The sequence below is a fragment of the Lipotes vexillifer genome, unplaced genomic scaffold (genome assembly GCF_000442215.2).
Source record: "Lipotes vexillifer unplaced genomic scaffold, Lipotes_vexillifer_v1.1 scaffold858, whole genome shotgun sequence".
NCBI lineage: Eukaryota > Metazoa > Chordata > Mammalia > Artiodactyla > Lipotidae > Lipotes > Lipotes vexillifer.
The window spans coordinates 640843-658119 of NW_006788467.1; positions in this window are offsets into that span (position 1 = coordinate 640843).

A 17277-nucleotide genomic window follows, 5' to 3' on the forward strand; every position below is an offset into this window, starting at 1 on the left:
GTTTAAGGACATAGTATGGTAGTCGTCTTTCAACCCACTTAACAACTTATATATCTGTCGAATAAGCACCCATTTCTCAGACCTCAGTACTCTCCACCAGATCAGGCTACCCCATTTAAGGGTCCATTTCTCTTGATTTGGAGTTTTCTTGCAGCAAAAACTTTATCAAAGCCTATACACTAAGAAAAGTCTAAACATTAGAAAAGGGATATGTCATGTATTGTGTCCTTTTTATGCAAACGTGGGAAATACACAGTGCAGCTGGTGCACAGAATATCAGAAGGGCCTAGTGGGAGGAACAGGGATCTTCGATTAGTCAGGAGTCCAAAACCGTAGTCTGTTGTCTTCCTCTGAATGATTGTAGGAGCTTAGTCAAGTTATTCAACTTCTCTGGACCTCCGTGTATTTTCTATAAAATGAGGAACCTGGACTAGAAAATTTGCATGTGATTCATGAGATAATTAATATGGTTATTATATAGCACACACATTTATTGAACTTTTACCTGCTGTTTCCAGAAGCTCTAGTAAGCTTCAGGTATACAGAAATCAAAATAAAATCTCCATCCCCAAACAGGGATTGGCCTGCTTAATATTGTGACAAATGCTCTAAGAGAGGAATGCACTCCATATTATAGGGGCAGAGTAGGAGGAGCATCTCATCAAGCTTAGGGTAGGTTTGGGAGGGGAGAAGATAATCCAGAAAGATTCTTCAAGAACCAGACATTCGAATTGAATTTCACAAGGAAGTAGAGTTTGAAGGTAGGGGGGGAAAGGAGCTATTTGATAAGGCAGAGATACCTGAAGAAGGAAGGGATATGAGATCCAAAGCACAGGTAGGAAGACTAGCCTTGAACTTGAGAAAGTACACCCATTTCACTGAGACCCGTAAAAGAGTCCTCTCATGCAGTCCTTTTCAGGCCCTGAGATCGCATTGTCCATGAGCCAGGGTGGGCCAACAGGGGCACCCACCAAGATCCCAGGAGTGGCTGTCCTTTCTGAAAGTCTAGTTTCAGTCATCCACAAATATCAAGGAGCCCATGAGATACACAAAATGAGTGTTATTTAGGGAGAGGTTAAGGGAGTCCCCTGGAAATATCTTTCAAAAATACTCATCAAAACTTTGGATGACTCCAAAATAAATTAGCATGGGTACAGTATTTTTGAAACAGTTCAGCAGTAAGTAGCCAGAAATGTATGCCACCACAGGGTGATAATCTCAAAAAAAAATTTTTTTTTAATCTTCAGCTGTTTGAAGCCTGGGAGGCTTGAGATGCAGTGAAACCTCTTGCTTAAGTTTTTCAAAACACCCTGACGTTGATTAATGGACAGATGCCACAGCTCTTGGCTGCTCAGGAAAGCCTGTTACTAAGAAATTGCTGGGACCTACAGCAGCCTCAGCACAGGGTTCCGCCCACCCCTCGGCTCATGCCCCACCGAAACTAAGTCAGTGATGAAACGTTTGCCAAACAGAAGACAAATATTGCCTAAAAAAGACTTTTCCATTTCTTTCCTAATATGACCTCCCTTCCTTTAAAGGCTTTGAACTAATAGGTAAGACTTATTAGAAGATGGAAAACATCTCATACCAGAAGACAGACCTAGAAAAATTCTAATTTGAAGCCTACGAATGATTTTAGCTCACATAGACAATCGATATGTTGTGAAATAGTGTATTTAATGACACTTTATAAGTCAAATTCTAATGCTCGCAGTTATTTATACAACTCTGCTTAAGTCCTTTTGGAATTACTTTTTCTTTAAACATTTATTGAACATCTGTGTGTCAAGAATCGTGCAAGGCACTGAAGATACAGAGCCAACTTTGACACTTAACTTGTGGATCTGCTGGGCTAGAAGAAGATAGATTGGCAAGCCAAGAATTATGTTTTCCAGTAAAGGTGTGTACCAAATGCTCCTGGAGTTTAGAAAAGAGAAACTGCTGCTGGTGGGGAGGCAGGAGGATGTGACAGCAACACGATTACCGATAACCAGCCCTGATCAAGTCTTCCCCATCTGTGCAACAGGGGAAGTGAGTTTCCTAAGCAAAGACTAGGTCTGAGGGCTGGGTTTGTACCTTTTGGAGCAGGCAGAGCTACTTGGTGTTGAAGAAAGAGTGCCGAGGAACCAAACCATCCTCACTCGAGCTTTCAGAGAGGAAACATTTGACTGAACTTTGGGGAATGAGAAGTTTGTTGGACGTGGTAGGAATCCAGTTGCAACACACAAGGGAAAGTCATTCTAGGAAAAGGAATATGATCTTCAATATGATCATATTTAAGATGCTGAGGGAAGGCGGGATTACACTTTAGAGCAACCAGTCCTTCCAGGCAGGGCTGCATGACATGTTCGCATGAGCTGGGGGGAGTAGAAGGGGAGGGGACCCAAGACGTGACAGGGGCCCAGTCACCTGAGACCTTGTGTCTGCTGTAGAGAGTTTGGCTTTTACACTGAGTGAGATAGAAGCCCCTGGAAGACTGAGCGAGGTACAATGTGATCAGCTCTGTGCCTCTAAAGGGTCCCCTGGTTTCTGTGTGGAGAACAGATTGTTGGGGGACAGTTTAGAGGCTACCGAAATAATCTAGATGAGGAATGGTGGTGACTCAGACCAGTGGCGAGGACGGTGATCGGGTCTATAATTTGAAGGTAAAGCTGACGTGATCTGTTCGTGGGTGGGGGTGAATGTGAAAGAGAGAGGGGTCAAGGTTGACTGCAGAGTTTCTGACCTCAGCACCCGGCAGAATGGAGTTACCACTTACAGAATGAGAATGATTAATATTTAGGAGGGGTGAAATTAGAAATTTGTTCTTGAACATGTGAATTTTGCAATTCCTATTAGGGCAAAGCTGCAGAAAGCTCGAGGCACAGGCTTGGAGACTGGGTGGGAACCAGGGACTCAGGAAGCCAGGACACAGAAACCCCTGGGCAGGAGGCCACTGTCAGACACAGCCTCCATCGTGGGACTATTGCAGACCTGTTCTTAGTGGCCCCTTGCTTTGTAGCCTCATGTGAGGTTGGAAGTTTGTGTTTGGTGAACAGTGGAGAAGGGTCCAATTGCTTACTCTGGCTGGCAGGGGCAAGCAGCTTTCTGCCCATCGAGAATCATGTAGTAAGGGATTCCCTAAAATTTGGAAGTTCTAAGTGCTGGCAAGAAACAACAACAGAAAAGACAGATATTCTATAAAGTCAAACACTAGGGATTCAAATCCCAGGTCTGGTGCATATTCACTTGGTGACCAGGAGCCACAAATCCAACATGTCTAAGTCTCAATCTTCTCATCTGAAAAATGGGATAATACATACCTCTCACAGGGTGGTTGGGAGGATTAAATAGCTTGTCCCACATGGCACCACTAGGCCAGACCAGCTGAGGCTCAGACTAGCCTTGCTTCCTGAACAGCTGTCCTGCTGGATGGGAGCCCAGGCCAAGGAGTCAGGACTTCACTCACAGACCCACCACCTGGCTCCAGCCTTGCCCAACAGCTCCCAGTCTACCACCGCTTTTATAGGTAGAGGGTGGTTGCCGTATATCCTGTGATGACTATAAATCCCTCTGTAATTCAGGCTCTCCTCATTCAGATTAACAATAATGCCCTTGTATCCCAAGCCCCTCTAAAATGTCAGGCACCCTGCTAATCGCATTGCAAACATCATCTCATATAATCCTCCTAACAGCATGAGGTAGGTACTATGATCACTCCCACTTTCAGATGAGGAAACAGAGCCTCAGAGAGGCTAAGTAGCTTCCCCACGGTCATTTGAAATGAGAGCGTATACTCCTAACTGCTAGCCATACCACCTCTGACATGGGCTGATGGAGTCCACCTGCGGGCCTAGCGCTGGCCACTTTAGCTTAAGCATGAAGCCAACCTTCCCCGAGAGCCCACTGGAAAAGGTAGAGGGATCCTGCAGTTCCCTTCAGAGCTGGGTGGGCCCCTTCTTCCCCAACCTGGGTGAGTCTAGCTGGAGCACTGGGCTGCCCACGGGGATCTGCACCTAACAGATCTCAGAAGCCTGGCCAGCCTCCACCCTCAGGGGCTCATTGGGGTGCCCGTGTGGCCCTGAGGTTCCACCCTGCTCGGGCTGTGGCTTACAGGAGCTGTGCTGCCCAGGGTGCAGTCCCTGAAGAGCTCGGGAGTGAGGAGAGCATTAGGCACTGCTGGAAGCTTCCAGGCTCGTCAAAGATACTCTCTTGAAGAGGGCACCTGTGTATGATGCAGTGTGTGCCATTGCCTTTGGGCATTCAGGGCCCAGCACACTTCAGACCAAATACTGGGAAACACAGCCCTGTTTGTGGAGGACAGAGGGAAGCAACTCACACCTGGCTCCAGTGGAGATGGCACGTTACATTTGACCCCTTTCATGAAACCAGAAGCACAAAATGAAACATTCTGAGGGTTGGGTGTTTTTCCACTTGGCAAACATCTATGATTTATAGGGCAGATGTTACTCGTCGCTCACTCCAGTCGTTTCCGTCTTCCTCCACCCACACTCCCTGTCAGCCCAGCTCAGGCTGAGGGCCTAGATAAGCTGTGCACACTCAGCTCACAAGGCCTTGCCCCCTTGGTGGAGGAACCAAGGGAGACCGTTTGGAGAGAAGAACCCCCGACTTCACCCAGAGCCTGCCCCTATGCTCCTAGGCCAGCCAAGTTTCTTAAAAAGTAAGAACAGGGCTTCCCTAGTGGCGCAGTGGTTGAGAGTCCGCCTGCCGATGCAGGGGACGCAGGTTCGTGCCCCGGTCTGGGAAGATCCCACATGCCGTGGAGCGGCTGCGCCCGTGAGCCATGGCTGCTGAGACTGCGTGTCTGGAGCCTGTGCTCCGCAACGGGAGAGGCCACAACAGTGAGAGGCCCGCGTAGCGCAAAAAAAAAAAAAAAAGTAAGAACAGAGACGCAGCGTCCTCCTTGGCCTCTCCAGGACCCAGGAGATGCCAGAAGGGACCTCAGTTGACATGCTTCCTGGTTTCCCAGCAATATCAGGAGAGCAGAGGATGCAAAGGGCAAAACCACCCAGCACACATTAGCCGCAGACTGAGCTTCCCATAGCTTTCTCCTTCTTGGGCTTGAGAACCACCAGCCTCCTCCTAAAATAAGCTAGAATTTTTTTTTAAAATCTAGCTTTAATGGGTCCTAGATACTGTCCTTGAAGATAATTTGCAAATTAGGAAACCAAGAAAAGAAAGAAAATGGGAGAGGGAGGAGGGCTCTTTTAAAAATTCATTCATGCCACTTTTGTTTATTTACAAAGCACATTCAATAATCATTAGTGCCAAGTTACTGGAGTGTTTGCAAAGATTTGTTATATTTAGTCCCTACCCTTAAGGACCTATCACTATATTGTCATTTCAACTTTGTTCTCAGGTTGCTTTGAATCAGGAAAATTGCCCTGGAAAGGGCTTCATTCCAGCTAGGCTTTTTGTCAGTGAAATTTAAATCTGGGTTTTTAGGCAAAAGTGACTCAGCTAACAATTAGGCTAAAGACATTTTTAATTAGAGTTAGCTGAGTCAATATGGGTTTGATTCAACTGAGCAAGCATTGAGTGAGCATCTGTTATATGGCAGGTACTAGGCTAGGCACCAGGGGTGTGGAGGTGAATAAGATACAGTCCCTGTTATCAAGAAGGTCACAGTCTAAATATATCTGAACTACAAGGTGAATTACATGCCATAAAAAGGCATGACGTGCTGTGGGCAGAGAGAGTAAAACCACGTGGCTGGAAATTCAGAAGTTGGCCTTAGACAGTTAAAACAGCCCTCCTCAATTCTGTACCCTCTTCTATCTGTCCTATCCTCTTTTTCTCTTCCCAGCCAAGTCCATTCATTTAATCATTCATCCAGAGATTTACCAAATATTTATGTCCCAGGCACCATTCTAGACCAGGGATGCAGCAATGAGTAACACAGAAAAAGGCCTGACTATTTGTGTACATTCCAGTAGGGAAGGGACGGGTAACAGATACTAACAAGTGAATAAATAAATAAATCATAATATCAGTGATGATGAGTGTTGTGAATTAAAACAGGGTGGAGGAGACAAATAGCACAAATGGGGAAGGCATGTGTATTCCATCTCAAATACAGTGTTAGAGAAGGCTTTTCTGAGGTGGGGACTTTTGAGCAAAGACCTGAATGAAGTGGCAGACAAGCCTGGGAGCGCTGGGGGGGGAGTACTCCAGGCGGAGGGAATGGCAGAGGTAGAAACATGTTTGAGTGCCAGGTGGCAGGAGCATCATGAATGAGCAGAAGAATAGCAAGGGAATGAGGATGGAGAGGCAAGCAGGGACCAGGTCTGGAAGGGCCAACACCAGGAGTTTGGATCATGTTCTAAGGGTGATGGGAAGCCACTGGAGGATTTGGATACGCACTCAGATGATCTGATTTGTGTTCTTAAGAGATGCTTATGACTGTGGGGTTGAGAACAAACTGTAAAATGTCAAAAGGGGAAGCCAGGAGGACTTGTGAAATCTTTTCAATTTGAGAAACAAAAATAGAGTTGACCTTTCTAATATAGGGAAATAGCAGGAGGAGCAATGCCGGGGCGGGGGACTTCCGGGGCTTAAGTTTGGTCGTGGCAAGTGTAAAATACTGTTAGATAGCTGAGTGGAGATACAGAGCAGGCAGTTGGGGTACTTGGATCTGAACTTCAGGGAGCAGGATAAATAAAAAGAGATCCATGTCTAGACATACTGTAGTGAAATGACAAAACATCCAAGATGGGGAGAAGACCTTGAAAGCAGCCAGAAAGAGAAGACAGATCACTTGAAAAGGACAGTTAGAATGACGCTAGCTTCTCAACAGAACAATAGGAGCCAGAACTTGGACCATGAAGGGTTGAGTGAAAATAGCTGTCAACTTGGATTTGTGTACTACTCGAAAAGTATTGTTCAAGAATAAGGGCAGGGCTTCCCTGGTGGCGCAGTGGTTGAGAGCCCGCCTGCCGACGCAGGGGACATGGGTTCGTGCCCTGGACCGGGAAGATCCCACATGCCACGGAGCAGCTGGGCCCGTAAGCCGTGGCCGCTGAGCCTGCGCGTCCGGAGCCTGTGCTCTGCAACGGGAGAGGCGGCAACAGTGAGAGGCCCGCGTACCGCAAAAAAAAAAAATGGAGAAAACCAGAAATTGTCAGGTTAAAATAAAACCGTGATAGGCTATTAATGCCAGGCAAGACTAAATGATTAAGGACATGGAAAAGTTAAGTGCCCCCATTGAGGGGTTGAACATAAGAGAGTGACTCATCAGACTTGTGCTTTAGAAAGATGAGACTGCCTGGACCATGGAGTGTGGACTAAGGGACGAGACAGGAAGCAGGAATGACCATTAGGAAGCTTCACCATCATCTAGGCTGGGAATGATGAGGGCCCGAGCTGAGGCTCTGGCAGCGACAGCAGGGATAGGCAGGGTGGGCGGGGGACATGAAAAAGACATGTCAGTTATCCTAAGATAAAGCCCCAAATGACCATGCCCTTAAAGTCAGAATGACAGCCTCGGGCCTCTGATCTCAAACAGGGACACATAAGCCCTTGTGCTGAAACCAGACCTGAATTCTGAGCTCAACGTCAAGGCCTCCGGAACTGTGAGAAGCTGACCCTTTTTCGCTTACAAGTGACATCGTTAGTGCTCTAAGCAGCCTGGGCCTTCTAATCCTGCTGTTGAGGGAGGAGGTTGTCAAATTGTCACATTGAAACCCTGTCTCTGGAATTGTCATTTGAGACTCTGCTCTCTCAGAAACTAGAAAAACACTGGAGGAGAGAGAAACACACACGCACACACAGTATCTTGAAACTACCAGCTCTAATGTTATCGCAGTAAGATTTCCTCCCTCTTGAACAAAGCCTGGATGATATCAAAAACCCCGCTCTCACAAGTCCTTCGCACTTCACCGTGTGAGGAGATCTTATTATTTTATTAGGCTGGACGTGTTATTATTTCTCACATTTCCTCTTACTGGTGAGGAGACACCAACCTAGAAATTGATGTGGCTTGCCCAGGATCACTCAGTGATAAGTGGCAAAGCTGAGAATGGAAACCAGCTTGTCTGGTGTGTAACCAACTCTTTCTGCTGTCAGGTGTGAGAGCTTGTTTTGGTGGGAAGAGGGAGCAGTGGAAGGGAAACTGGCCAACTCCAGCCGATATTTCCAGCCAGCCCCACCCACTAGTCTTTCTTCTTTGGTTTGTGTGTTTTTCCAACAAAGAAGGAACATTTTTAGATAAATATAAAACCTGGCATTTAGGTTTTAACAGATTTCTCAGTTCAAGAGGCAGAAGGCAATTCCTGCGGGGCGGGGGGTGGGGGGCACAACATCCAACTAATAGCAGTTCCTGAGAGAGGAAATAGATGAGGAAAATCATCAAAGAAATAACGATAATTTCTTCAAACTAAAAAACATGAACTTATGCATTGAAAGGATTCTGAGTGCCCATCACAAAAGATGAAAATAGACTACATATGTGAAACTGTGACATTTCTGAACACTGTGAACAAAGAAAAAATCTGAAGAGCTTCTAAAGAGGGTCCGTTGGATAAAAGTCAGATAAAAAGGATCAGAAACAGAAAGGGTTTAGAATTCTCAATAGTAACCCCGGAAGCAAGAACATATAGAACATTACTTTCAATATTCTGTGGGAAAATTATTTCCAACCCAGAATTTTATATTTGGTCAAACTATCAAGCAAGAGGCTAAAATAAAGACATTTTCAGACAAGCAAGGTCTTAAAATTTTACCACCTAATAAGAGATGCTGAAGAATAGCAAGCTAAAATTGGTAATTGGCTGAAGCCAAAAATCCCCATTATTGAGTGAACTTCCGAGACACATGACTAAACCAGAAATTTTATTTTTAGAGTTTGCTTAGTAATATAATTTTATTATTAAACGTTTTAGAGGTCAAGTTTTAAAGTTTTGCATTATAATGCAGGAATGATATTTTGTCAGCATATCAAGATGCTAGATTACTCCTATGATCATTATATATGTCATACAAACAGATGCTCACTTTCAACTGAGGTTTCTTAGAAGAGCAGCTATTTTTATTGTCTCCTCGCCAGCACAAGGTACCCCTGATGGTAATGATGCTCCCAACATATTAAGCTTTTCTTTTCTTTGTTGTAACTAAGGTACTGCTTGTTTCAAGTCCTACATGAAAATCTGGTTGCTGATGAAGATGTCATTTGATTGAAGCAGTCCTGCAAACAGAAGTTTTGTACTGTTGGGATATTTTCATAAGGAAACTTCAGATTTTTGTTCTCACTTAAATTTGTATTTCTTTAAACCTGGGATAATCAACTATGGAAATGAAGTAACATAACTGGGTTTCAGAATCTTCTATAAATTTTCATCTGGGGAATTCCCTGGCAGTGCAGTGGTTAGGACTCGATGCTCTCACTGCCAGAGCCCAGGGTTTGATCCCTGGTCAGGGAACTAAGATCCCACAAGCTGTGTGATGTGGCCAGAAAATAAAAATTAATAATAAAATAAAGGTAAACAAAGATGATGGAGTTTTGAAGTTGTTAAAAAAATTTTTCATATGGATCTAAGATTTTATTGCATGCCCACCAATTTCAGCATCTTTCTAGAGAAGGATGAAAAGAGGATTTCAACAGGTATAATTTAGGAAAAGGCTGCCCTCTCAAGGTCCATTATTTTGGTTATTTTCTGGCAGATTCCAGCAAATGAATTATTTCTTTGCAACTAACCTTTGGGTGTTAGCAGATCCCACCAACTTAGTATTATTACCTGACACACAATATTAAGTCATTTTATTTTATTTTATTTTATTTTATTTTATTTATTTATTTATTTTTGCAGTACGCGGGCTTCTCACCGCTGTGGCCTCTCCCGTTGCAGAGCACAGGCTCCGGACGCGCGGGTCCAGCGGCCATGGCTCACGGGCCCAGCCGCTCCGCGGCACGTGGGATGCTCCCGGACCGGGGCACTGAACCCGCGTCCCCTTTATTTTATTTTATTTATTTATTTATTTTTGCAGTACGCGGGCTTCTCACCGCTGTGGCCTCTCCCGTTGCAGAGCACAGGCTCCGGACGCGCGGGTCCAGCGGCCATGGCTCACGGGCCCAGCCGCTCCGCGGCACGTGGGATGCTCCCGGACCGGGGCACGAACCCGTGTCCCCTGCATCGGCAGGCGGACTCTCAACCACTGCGCCACCAGGGAAGCCCTTAAGTCATTTTAAAAAGTCAAGTCATTTTTACTATGTAATAGCTGCGGTTCCAACTTGTTTGACCATCTCGTATCAGTAAATGGCAAATCAATTGCAAAGTCACGTAGTTTCTCTTTTACAGAAGAAGAATGATGAAAATGGCCCACTATCTTTTTGCTTCAGCCTGGAACTCTGTTCAAATCTACTGTTATAACTCTTAATACACAACTTAAGGATGTGCACGACACTTTTTGCTTGTAATTTCTTCACTTTGATTTTTCTGTTGTCAGTCTAAAGATTGGTTTTCTATTCTGTGAATAAGTCTTCTGTCAGTTTCACCATTCTCTTGGTGAGACTGCCCTTTCCTACCCCCACTCCCTCCCTGGTTTTACTCCTTGGCAAGCATTCATCATTAATCCATTGTGGTGACAATCTCCAAAAAACAAACTCTTCTGCTCGGTTCTGCTTATCTAAATGACTGCAGTACAGGTTACAGAAGCGGCACACTGAATAACATTATGAAAATTTATACTCCCAGTAATGGTGGCGTGGTTTGTTGCAGATCAACTCTCCCTCCAAGAAAAAGTATAAAAGCTACACAAAATACAAAAATGCATCTCTTTGAAGGCATCAGAGAGCTAGATACAAGGTACCTGGGACTTGAGTGGCCAGATCCCTGAGAGAAGAAAGATGCATTGAGATGAACCCTGTATTCTTCAATGCTTTTCTTTGGAGACATTTGCCCATTTGCCAATTTAGGAGCAGCACAGAACTGAGAAGCTAGGGAGCTGAACAGAGCTTTCCGTAGTCTAAAAAAGCTGAGGAAAAAAAAGATGTGAGTCCTGGGATTACCGAAAACAGGCCCTAATAAACACCCCAGATTTCCCGTTAGGACCCCCAAGAGCCTGACTCTGGGAGCCAGGGTAAACCAGAAATAGATGGTGCTCACAGAAGACTGAAACCCAACCTTGAAGCACTACAACCCCACACTGGATTAATATAACCTGTCCTTCCTCTAACTCTATCAGAAACCAAAAGTAACTCCCCTCCAGAGGAATATAACATCATCCAGAGCCTCAAATCTGCTCTACAGTTTTTTACACATAACAGTCACCATTCAATACCAGGCAAGATAGAAAATAGAACCATGTAACTAAAATCCAAGAGAAAAAAACCCTTACAATATATACAGTCTCACAGATGATCCAGGTATTGGAGTTTATCAGACATGATTTTTAAAATAATTGATTAATATTTTTAAGAAAAGATGACAGTATGGAGAATTTTACCAGAGAACTGGAACCTATAAAACAGTCAAATGGATGGTGCTCTGTGGTGACCTAAATGGGAAGGAAATCCAAAAAAGAGGGGATATATGTATACGTATAGCTGATTCACTTTGCTGTACAGCAGAAGCTGACACAGCAGTGTAAAGTAACTATATTCCAATAAAAAAATAAAGAGTCAAATGGAAGTTACAGGAGTAAAAAATAAAATAATTGAAACTAAGCATTACACAGATTAACTGCAGATTAAATACAGCAGAAGAGAGAAGTCGTGACTAGGAAGACAGGTTAACAGAAAGTATCCATACTGAAGTGCAAAGAGTGAGGAAAAAAAGATAGAAAACATAAAGAAGAGTGTGAGATGTATGTGAAATAGTGAAAGTCCTAATATAAATGCAACTAGAGTCTCAGAAGGAGAGAAGAAAGAGAATGGGACAGAAGCAATATTTTAAGAGCCACTAGCCAAGAATTTTCTAAAATTGAGGCGACAGATTTAAAAGTTCTATGAAATCCAAGTAGCATAGATACAAAGAATAGATACATCAGAATGAAAATTCCAAGAATCAAAGACAAAAGCAGTCAGAGGAAAAAAAAAAAACATCTTCAAAGGAGCAACAAAAATACCAATAGCTGACTTTTCAACAAAAGCCATGGAAGATAGGAGATACTGGCATGATATTGGTAAAGTGTTGGAGAGAAAATAACTGGAAACCTAGAATATCCTTCAAAAATGAATATGAGATAAAGACATTTTCGGGGGGACAAAGCCTGGGAGAATTTGCTGCTGTACTAAAACAAATGTTTCTTTAGGAAAAAGAAAAATTATCCCATATGGAAGCCTGGGAATGCAGTAGGAATGGAGAGTAATGGTCAGGGTGCATAAATGGGTAAATCTGAATGAATATTGACTGTATTAAACAGCAATAATTTCTTGTTGGGTTGAAAATACATGTATATTTAAAATACAAAGAGCAAAAGGAGGTAAAGGGAATTAAAATGTTGAAGTCCTTATCTTATGAAAAGGAAAATAACACCAGTTTCCTTTCACTACTACTACTTACACCAATACTGCTGGTCACCAAATGTGTGGATTTTTTTTTCACACCAACCAATTCTCCAACGCCAGCTGGGTGTTCTACAACTTGATTCTGTTCTCATTCTATCTACATGGAGTTAGCATCAGACTCCACAGGTTAAGGGCTCAGCCCCACAAGACTGTCCCCACTGCATATGCCAACCACAGCTGTGGGTCCCCAGGTTACCCACATGTCTGTCTGACTTGGCCACAAATGAAGAGTTCCCAAGACCCTGTCCTCAGGTTCAATAATTTGCTATAAGAGCTCACAGAACTCAGTAGAACACTTATGTTTACCTGTTTATTACATAATAAAGGATATGATAAAGGATACAGATGAATAGCCAGATGAAAAGATACATGAAGAGGTCCAGAAGGGCCCTGAGAGCAGGAGCTTCTGCCTCTGTGGAGTTGGGGTATGTCACCCTCCCAGCACATAAATGTCTTCACCAACCTGGAAGCTCTCTGAACCATGTAGATTTCTATGGATGCTTCATCATGTTGGCATAATTGATTACAAACTCAATCTCCAGCCTCTCTTTTCTCCCTGGAGGAGGGGATTGGGGCTGAAATTTCCAAGCTTCTAATCATTGGTTGGTCTTTCTGGTGACCAGCCTCCATCCTGAAGATATCCAGGAGCCGACCAAGAGTCACCTCATTAGAACAAAAGATGCTCCTATCACCCAGGAAATTCTAAGGGGTTTAGGAAATCTCTGTCAGGAACCAAAATCAAAGACCAAATATTAGGACAAAAGATGTTCCTAGCACCTTTATCACTTAGGAAATTATAAAGAGTTTTAGGAGCACTGACCAGGAGCTGGGGATGAAGACCAAAATTTATCTCTCTTATTATATCACAATATTATACCATATGTGGGAATTAGTAAAGTACTAATTTATGGTAGACTTTAATAAGTCAAAGATACCTGTTGTAAATTCAAAGGGTAATCATGAAAAGAAAAATAAAAGCTAATGGAGTGGAAGAAAGAAATAATTAATAAAAAATCTTTATTAACTTAATAGAAGACAGGAGAGAAAAAGCCACATAGATCAGGTGAGACAAAACACAAATGATGAGATGATATTTAAATCCAAATGCCTCAACAATTACATTAAATATAAATGAACTAAATGCTGCAATTAAAAGCAAATATTGTCAGCAAGGAGTAAAAAACAAAAAACTAAGTTATATGATGCTGTCAAGGGATTCAGTTGAAATATAAGGATAAGAAATGTTAAAAACAATAAAATGGATTAAGGTACACCATGGAAATACTAATCAAAAGTAAGCATATATCAGAAATATTACTGATAATATTGCCTTTTCTGCATAGCAGATATTAGGAGTAAGTTTTCTAATGTCATAGTTGTATTTTTTTTGACCTGGAATTCATAGCTTGAACAAATCTCAAAAATACATCATCTTTAATTACTGAAAATTAATGGCATTCTATTCAGTTCTTTTATCGAGTATATTGTTTACGTTTTTAACCTCCTAGGACTCAAAACTATGAAAAACTATCTTAAAGCACTCTTGTGATGTCTATTACTTGGAAATCTGATCAGTGAGAAGAAAATATGTTTTGTTTACCTCATTTTTTTTCCTGAAAATTTTCTTTTTTATACATTATTTATATACTGTATTTAGACAGATGATGGTTTATCATGGATGATGTTGTACATGGTTTTGGAGTTTTTCTCTTTCTTATGGAATGTTGAGGGGGCAAAGTACATCCTCACAAGCTGTGACAAATTTTACTGAAATATCTTTGGCCTAAATGAAATTAAGTGACACAAAGCTAAAAATAGTTCTTGAAATTTGTTACTTTTGTGAATGTTAGTATATCAAACCATTCTATAATGATTCGAGTCATGCTATAAGGTAAACTCTATTATTCTTTTCTATAGTATTTAGCTTTTTATTAACATTTTTGGTTCAGAAATTTCTCCCTATAGTTATTTTTCTAACCCACTCTTTCTTACACTTCATATCAATTGACAATCTGTTTCCTATATCTTTAACTATTTGAATTTTTTTTTTGGCCATGCCGCACACAACTTGCAGGATCTTAGTACCCCCACCATTGAACCTGGGCCCTGGGCAGTGAAAGCGCGGAGTCCTAACCACTGGACCGCCAGGGAATTCCCTATTTGAATTTTTAAAATAGTTGTTATTGTACGCAAAATTATTCATTAATTATGGTAGTATTTCAATTTTGCAATAATATTTATATTCAACTAATGTCTAGAATTAACACACAAGGAGGTTCTTTCTCCAAAATACATCAGAAATGATTACTTATATTTGAAGGTGAATATTCTAATATTAACAGTAATTTGGATGGCATGACTTACCATATTGCTGACATTTTTGCACTAATTATATATGGTAGTTACTCTCAAGGTCGCATGATTATTGATTATTACAAACTCATGAATGCAAGAAATTATGCTGAAGTATGCATTTGGCTCTTTGGCCTTTTTTTTTTTTTTAACATCTTTATTGGAGTATAATTGCTTTACAGTGCTGTGTTAGTTTCTGCTTTATAACAAAGTGAATCAGTTATACATATACATATATCCCCATGTCTCTTCCCTCTTGCATCTCCCTCCCACCCACCCTATCCCACCCCTCTAGGTGGTCACAAAACACCGAACTGATCTCCCTGTGCTGTGCGTCTGCTTCCCGCTAGCTATCTGTTTTACGTTTGGTAGTGTATATATGTCAATGCCATTCTCTCACTTTGTCCCAGCTTACCCTTCCCCCTCCCCATGTCCTCAAGTCCATTCTCTACGTCTGTGTCTCTATTCCTGTCTTTGGCCTTTTTAAGGCTGAGGCTTCATAGCAAGGCCAAAATTGAACTAGTATGCACCGTATGCATACTATGCCCCATTTCTTAGGCAGTCTTCTACCAAAACAAAGGTGTAAACCAAGAAAGAAGAAAACCTGAGATTCAGGAAACAGGAGTTCCAACTTGAGAAAGGGAGGAAGAAAGTCTCCACATTATGGTGAAAGGAGATTTTAGGACAATAGTTGTGCAACAGGTATAGCTAGCAGCCAGTCCCAGACAGGTCAGGAGGATCCAGAGGCAGAGTTCCAGGAAGTGGAAATTGACAGAAAACCTGATGGGTTTGACTGTTCAAGGGAATTTTAGATGGACAGATGAGACCTGGGCTTGCATTTAGTAATAAGTATATGGAAAACTGTATCAGACACAAACTCCGTGAGCCTCTTCTGGCTATTCCTGCCGCTGGGCCAACTAGCCAGTTCCCAGAGTTCGTCTCCGTCCATCACTTCCAGTGATGAAACACTAAGCCACAGGGTGTGGGATCTGGTATCCCAAGTGGGCAGCCCACTAAGGAACTGGATAATGCAATCTGGAAGTACAAGGGAATAAATTCACAGGGGGGAATTTTACCAAATGAGAAACCAGAGAGAAGAAGGAGCCAGACAGATAAATTCTCTCTTCTTTTCCATAGAGTCACTGGGCATATGGCTCATCTGGAGAAATGGCAGGTGCAAGTGAACATACCTGCCGAGCGACCTGCTCTGTCTCTTAGTGGCTCTTTTGTTGCCAAGCCTGACAACATACCACTTTGCATTGCTTCCCATCTTTCCTTGCCTCCCTTCCTTTCCCCTTATCCTCACCCACCTGGATTTGCATCTCCCAAAGGAGGTTTATGCACTTTAATCCCTAGTGCAGACTCTGCTTTTTGGAGGACCTAGCCTAAGATTAAAACTGAACAAATGACTCAACAAGAAACTTCAACAAAAACTAAAAGTAGTACAAGGAAGAAAAAATAATACTAGTATAGCACATGGCTCAGTCATAGCATTATGAATACTAAATATCCAACAGAATTTGAGATACAGCTGCACTGGAAGGATGGTGGGGGAAGAGATACCAGTATGTGTAGTAGTGGTGGTTAAAGAGACCTAAATTCTCATCTTCTGATGAGAAACAATTAGACTGAAAAATCTGAAAAACTGAAAAAAAAAAAAAACCCAAAAAACTAAAAGAAACAACTAATAGAATTGAAAAATGATAACCCTCTTGGTAAAGGGAAATGGGGAATTGAAGACAATTCGTTTTTATCATACTGAATTATTTGACTCTTCAACCGTTTACCTTTATAACTTCAATTTTAAAAGGTACATTTAAAAATACATCCCAAATGCAGGAGTGTGGTTTTATTGTTGTTTCCTATAAAATCAAATTAGGGTAAATATGTGTTTAACTTTTAAAGAAACTTCCAGTTTTCTGGAGTAATGGTACAATTTTTTATTCCCTCTAGCACGTGAGACTTTTCCCCATGATGCCTCCTCAAAGGTATGGCCATCTCGTCAGAACTTCATGGCAAACGGCGGTAGGTACGGAGAGTCTGGGGGGCCCTGCGTCCATCTGCAGTGATGCTTATGAGCCCCAGACTGGTGCTGTGTGGCCCTCACCCCAAGGCCAACCTTGGCATCAAACACCAGGCTTCCACCTGCCCTTGTGCCTTGCGGGTATCAAGCTGCTTGCCAACTCTGGCAGCCAGGTCAATTCAGAAGCTAAACAAAGGCAGGGGACAGAGGAACTTGGAAGCAGTCTGTATAATGAGAGCTTATGTGCCAGCTAAGAAGCCTCACAGTTTCTCAGGATGGTGTTGTTCAGGCTGATGTCCAGGACAGTGTTTTCCAGTACAAATTCCATATGCGAGGGGGAGAATTGTGTTAGACTGGGAGACACCAACTGTGGAACGGGAGAATGAGCGCTTATGATGCA